We start from the raw sequence: 6000 nt of genomic DNA, 5'->3' as shown, positions 1-6000 counted from the left end.
ATTATGTTACTTGGTGCAGCTAAAGGTTACACATGAGGTTCATTTGCAAAGCACAGGACTGGAAGAAGTTGTAAGCCAGGGAAAGCAGAAAATCTACAAACGGGTAAGGAATATCTTGCTGCAGCTGAGGGAGGTGGATGTGAAAGTGACTAGATGCCCATGGGTTCTTTGAGATAAATGATACCCAGCTAGACATCTAGATTTTGATAGATTTGAAGACATATAAATCATCCAGACATTCTTGATGACTAAGTTTCCTTTATGTAGAGGGAAGATCATACACTTTTCAATCCATTTTCAGATACTTCAGATTTTGGTCCTGTCTCTGAGCACTTGCATGTCTGTGCTTTAGGGCTGCTAGTGTACATAGCTTTACTCATTTGTCAAACAGCTTGCAGAATCTTTCCCTATGGAAACAGAAAAGATTTAAGTGTCATCAATTAATTCTGAGTATGATTTGTCCTTTTCTTGCTGGAGACTAATTATACAGAAGAATATTTATTTGGTGAGCTGTGGTTATATATTCTACCTCATGGCCTTAAATTTTGCTGAAACCTGCTATAATAAATTCCAGCTCTTTCCTTATTGACAGCTGTAATACTGGATGAATCAAGGAAATAGAGGTGAGCCAGTACTCCAAAATATCCAATGAAAGTTAAAACAGTAGTGTTTAAAACATCCTATGTCTCCCAAAATATTCCGGGTACTGGGGAGATAAGGCAGATCTCTTCTGTAAATGAGTTCAGGGTAAGCTGAAATGAGTTCCACGAAACTGAAAATGGGAAATGACTGTCAGCCTGTTCTGTTGCATGACATAACCAGTGAAAATAGGATGAGAAGTTATTTCCTGAAATGTGTAGTGAATCCAGTACTGCCTTCCCCATTGCCAACAGAAGCTGCAGTGGTAGCAGATGCCTTCTGGATTTAGTTACCTTGAAAAAAGTGGTGTATTTTCCTGTTTGTTTATGCATTTGCCCACTTTTCTCGCCAGATTACAGTGATGCCTACAGAGAATCCCTGTTCCAAAGAATGTATGTATATATACACACGTGAACATGTAGAGTAAGAACAAGACTCCGATATATATATATATATTATCAAATCCACAAGATGTGCAAACCCACTCTTGCTAGATCAGCAAATGACTACAGAATAAGTTTGATTTACTGAATGAAACTGGTTTCTTTCCTGTTTGTGTTCCTGCGGGTCAGATCTCTTCAGCATATATCTTCAGTTGTTAACAGCCAGGAGTTAACTTTAGCAGTAGATTTAAAGTAAATTACCTGTTATGCCTTCTACAGTGAACAATTGAGAACGTGACCTCTGCACAGAGCAACAAAGTATATTTGCTGCTTCCACTGGTATAAAAGACTTGGACAAGAAGCTTAGTAGTGATCTATAAGTAGTTCAGTAGCTGTAGTAATTACAGATCTACATAAGATGAGCAAAGAAGAGGCCACTTGACTAAGGTATTCTGTGACCCCCAAACTAAGTGACCCCACTTGCCAAAGGAACATGTTTGCTCAGACGGGCAGAATTACCTTTGGAACTGCCTGGACTTGGCCATAGGTATTCCATGCCTGAGCAGACCCAAACTCTCCTGTGCAAATGTAGATTTCATCCTTCTCCTTTGTTTGATTGCTTGGTAAAGTGTTCCTGGTTTGTTACATTAGATGTTTTGGGGAAAATAAATGTTCTTCTCCCAGAGGGAAAGATTCAAAATCTTAGTTCCCTGCTATGCAAAGGTCAAGTCTTTGAAATGTCTCAGTCTGCTCAGATTTGTTATCCAAGGAGTTAGATAGGTACAGTCTTGGCACAGAAATCTGGGTACCTACCAGCACCAATGCAGGCTTTTCATAGCCCTAAGTGCATGTTGCATGGAGTCAGATAAACTTTTTCCAGTTATAGACCTGTTCCTACTGGCCTTTCCCTACTGTAGTGAATGAATGATTGGATAGTGATGATGTACATGTAGAAAAGACAACTCAGGCTGAAGGATTTCAATGCATCTCACAAATAAGTCTATAAGGCTGCAAATATTTATTGTTTTACAGTGTGAAACTCAGCTTTTAGAAGGATATCTGCTAGCAAACCATAACCACTGCAGAGAGAAAGAACAGTAGCAAAGGACCACCAGTAAGCAAAGTGAGGAAGGCAATCTGTCTATGAAGGGTCCCCTGATTGTTATAGTTGTAATTATGTTTTAATAGCCAGACTTTAGATGTGCAGTTCTTCAAGGATATGAATGTCTCTGCAGCTCAGTTTTTTAAAGTACCTGCATTGTGGGCACAAGGCTGTGAGCTTTCTTTCTGCTGTGCATGAGCAGGTCTGGTGTGGGTCCAGAGGTTCTGCACGTACCCACTGCTGTTCCAATCTGCCCTGCAGCTTGCTGCCTGCGTGTCTCTGCACTTAGGAAGTACATTGTGCTGCTCTTCTTTCTCTGTGGTAGCTGGAAATACCCCTGAGGTTACTTCTTTCTTAAGAGAACAGTACAGTAAGAAAGCAGTAATTGCCTATAATTTAAACAAGAGTTTTTTTTGTGTTAATATGGCTGTTGTTCAAATAAAGATGCAGAGTCGTGGAGATGAAAGTTACACAAGTGCCTGAATTAATTTTTTATATAATGTTGATTCCTGTGATGCATAAAGTGAGGCTTCCATATGTGCAGGCACGTTGGCAGAGCAGTCATGGTCCTTGACGGCGCAAGGCTTTCCAGCCCATTAGAAAATGTTTTTTCTAATGTGTCATTCTGGGTGTTTGCCCTGTGAGCCTGCATTTGGCAGCTAACGAAACTGAAGACCAACACAGGTGTCTTGCTGTATGTTTAATTTTGTCCTCCTCCTCACCATCTAAAGTTCGTGCATGTTTACTTTCTTTTCCTGAGCAGCCATATCATATCATAAGGGCATATGAGTATGCCCTCATTACTCTTTGAGTAAAGAAAATTACGCTGGCATAATGCCGGCAAGACTCAGTCAGCGATCGGATCTCTTTCCCGGGAGCGCCGTGAGAAATCCCGCCGCCCCACGCCAGCCGTGAGTCGCCCTGAGAGGGGGCGGGCCCTCCTTGGCGAGCGCGCTGAAAGAGTTAACCGAGGGGCTGCGAGGCGCTGTTGGGGCGGCGGGTGCCCTGCCGCTGGGATTTCCAGAGATGTCTGGGCAGGGACCCGGATGGCGCGGTGCGGAGCTACCAGTGAAACCTGAACCGCGGGGGCTGTGTCTGAGGGTTGGCCCCGGGACGCCGTTCCAGCCTCTCGTGGTGTGTATTTACGCGTTCACACACACTGAGTCAAGCTTTCGAACTTCTTGGGCTGCTCCTCGAAGGGGCGGCTGGGATTTCTCGAGGACCTACGCTGGGAGCTCCGTGCGCTGGTTGTAGCTCTGAGCTCGCACAGCTTTTCTGAGCGGCTGAGAGCGGTGGAAGGACAAGAAACTTGTAAGTGCAGTCAAGCTGAAATAAGCTGTCGCTGTTTCAGAATTTGTCTTGAGAAGCCGCCGTGTTTATGGGTGAAAATATTGAACGTGCTTGTGGAAGGTAGGAGTCCTTGTCCGGGACAGTTCTGGAGCTCTCGCTGGATCGGGTCAGCGCTGCAGCTAAAACCAGGGTGGGTGGCATTGATGCGATTTTTATCTCGGTGACAAAACTACGTGGTCTTTCCAGGACAAACAATTGCTGCAGATCAGGAAGCAGAGGCAGTAGCTGCCTTTGTATGTCTGCCAGGACCATGTAGGTGTAGGCATCTTCGTAGTAGAATTCGGTTTTTGTTGGTTTCAGTGGTACAAGCAGAGTGTGTGTCATCTGACTGCTTGTTGGTTTAATTATAAGTAAAAGCTCTCTGTTTTCTGCAGTCTCCATGTTAATGTTCATCTTTGGATTTGTGATGATTCTCTTACAATCTTCCTCCTTTTGCACAAATATCTGCAGCAGGTTTTCAGAGATAAATTCATTGGGACAGACTTTACAATAAGGACTTTGATTGTAATCACAAAAGAGTTGGGGAGTCTTCAGTGGACTTTTAGAGCTACCAAGTCGATTTAGTTTTAAGATAAGAGAGTGATTGTCTTTTCTTCCCCTCAGTTGGGCTTGTCTGGAATATTTCTCTTTCCTAGAACTAACATGCGTATACTCTGTCAGTTTGGGGGTTTTCTTCTTTCAGCAGAATGGAGAGCAGTAAATAATTCATGCTTGGTGATGTTAGAAATATTTTCATAACAAATGAAAATATCCCATAACAGATGAAAGTATCCCATCCCCTACCCCCCCCCCAAAAAAAAAAGCTCCATCATTAGTTAAAAATGTAAAGCAATGATTCCTTAAATGAAATTGCCTCCCATTAATAGTTTGAATTTTTGATAAGGTCATGTGTTCAGAAGCAACTAGGAGAGAAAACCCCTGCAAGTTCCACGTGCAGCGATAGCACACAGCCATCTCTCACAGGACCTTTTCATTTTCTGCTGCTTGATTCAATATTTTTTTTTTTTTTTTTTTTAAAGTGGGGGAGGAGAAAAGGGAGCAGAAAATCACGTTGGGTAGTTTGAAGTGATTTTCATCTTATTACTTTTAGCTGTCTTCTGCACAGGCTGTTCGATGTTTATTGTGCCCTGATGGCCTTTGGAACTATGCTTTATTCCTGAAGCTATTACCTGCTGGGTTTGGACAGAGGGAATGCTTAATATGATTGTGTTTTAAATAACATCCTGGAACAGAGTTCGACACTTTATCATACTGAGGTGGCATTTGTATTGTAAACTGTCTTGAATGAACTGTATGTTAGCATTAAGCCAGGAAGAAAAATAAAATATTATTTTCTCTTGGCATTCTAAAATGCCGAAGGAAAATATCTGCTATAGATTTTCTTCATTCACTATCTGGAACTTGGCTTTGTGTAATATTGAGGACTCCAGGTAAGATGAGTGGCTGATGTTGTTGAATGATAAGGAAGCACACAAGTTCTTATAAAACTTGTTGCTCCACTGCCAGTCTTGAGAGGAATAGAAGCTTAAGATAGTAGAGAGCAAATTTCCAGTTTAGATTCTTTTCCTAGATATAAAAATGCAGAAATTGCAAGTGGTAAGACTTGATCTATGTTATTTTCTAATATTATGCTAAAAGCAAGGATTTTAAATTATAATTGTTTTTTATAGTTGTTGCCTGCATTTATTTAGAAAACCTTGATTTTTTTTTCATTTTTTTTTTTCAAGCTGCGAGTGAAAAGGTGACTTGGTTCTATAGCACTCAAAAGGATATGAAAATGCCAGACATCTCAAAGATGAGTGTACTTTAGCTTCAGTAGCATAACAGACGTCAACAAACCGTATGTTGAGACAGATAAAGACTCTTCATCTGCAGAGATGTGATCAGATGATGCTGAAATCTCAGCCTTATGGCAGCAGGGAGGAAACACAACCTTCAATGACAGTGATACTGTGGGAGCCAGGAGAGGCTGCCTTGCCAGGCGCTGTACATGAGCTCCCAGAAGCAGCTGTATAGTGTTAGGAAGCAGCTTGCTTTGGTCCTGGCGCTGGTAGGAAAACCACTATGGTTGGTCCCAAGCCCCATGATTTTGTCGACTTTGTTTTCAATATGCTCCTCAGACACCTCCAGGATGTGCCCACAAGCTAGCCGTGGCAGCCAGTCTGTAGGTGGCTCATCAGGGTGTGAGGACCTGCTTGCTGAGAAACTTCTTCCTATTCTGCAGCTTCTTTCCTGGATCTTTTGTTCTACTTCACTTTTTTGCCAGTTATATATGAGTGATCAAGGTATGGATGGCAAGGACTAAAGTGAAGCTGTAAATTTATTTTGTGTTTAAGTGATTATGGATCCAAAATGAAACAGAAGAGTCCTTGATTAGAACATTTAGGAGCTAGAACATTTATTTTCAAAAAATAGCCTGCTTTGCTAACAGAAAGTCACATCATAGACTCTCAATGGTCTGCAATATATTCACTTGATGTAATTACCACTGTCTTAAATTACGTGCTTTAATGTTTGCTTAATTTG

General features: G+C 41.7%; 1 protein-coding gene across 1 annotated transcript in view; it reads left to right on the top strand.

Annotated features, from left to right (window-relative positions):
• Positions 1-3299: 3299 nt before the first annotated feature.
• ARHGAP24 (Rho GTPase activating protein 24) overlaps positions 3300-6000 on the top strand; it is a 215047-nt gene continuing 212346 nt past the window's right edge. The window contains 1 exon segment of the mRNA XM_054064671.1: positions 3300-3534. The gene's annotated coding sequence lies outside the window, so the exon portion shown is untranslated.

The sequence above is a fragment of the Cuculus canorus genome, chromosome 4 (genome assembly GCF_017976375.1).
Source record: "Cuculus canorus isolate bCucCan1 chromosome 4, bCucCan1.pri, whole genome shotgun sequence".
Classification (NCBI taxonomy): Eukaryota; Metazoa; Chordata; class Aves; order Cuculiformes; family Cuculidae; genus Cuculus; species Cuculus canorus.
This window is presented reverse-complemented; position numbering and strand designations above follow the sequence as displayed.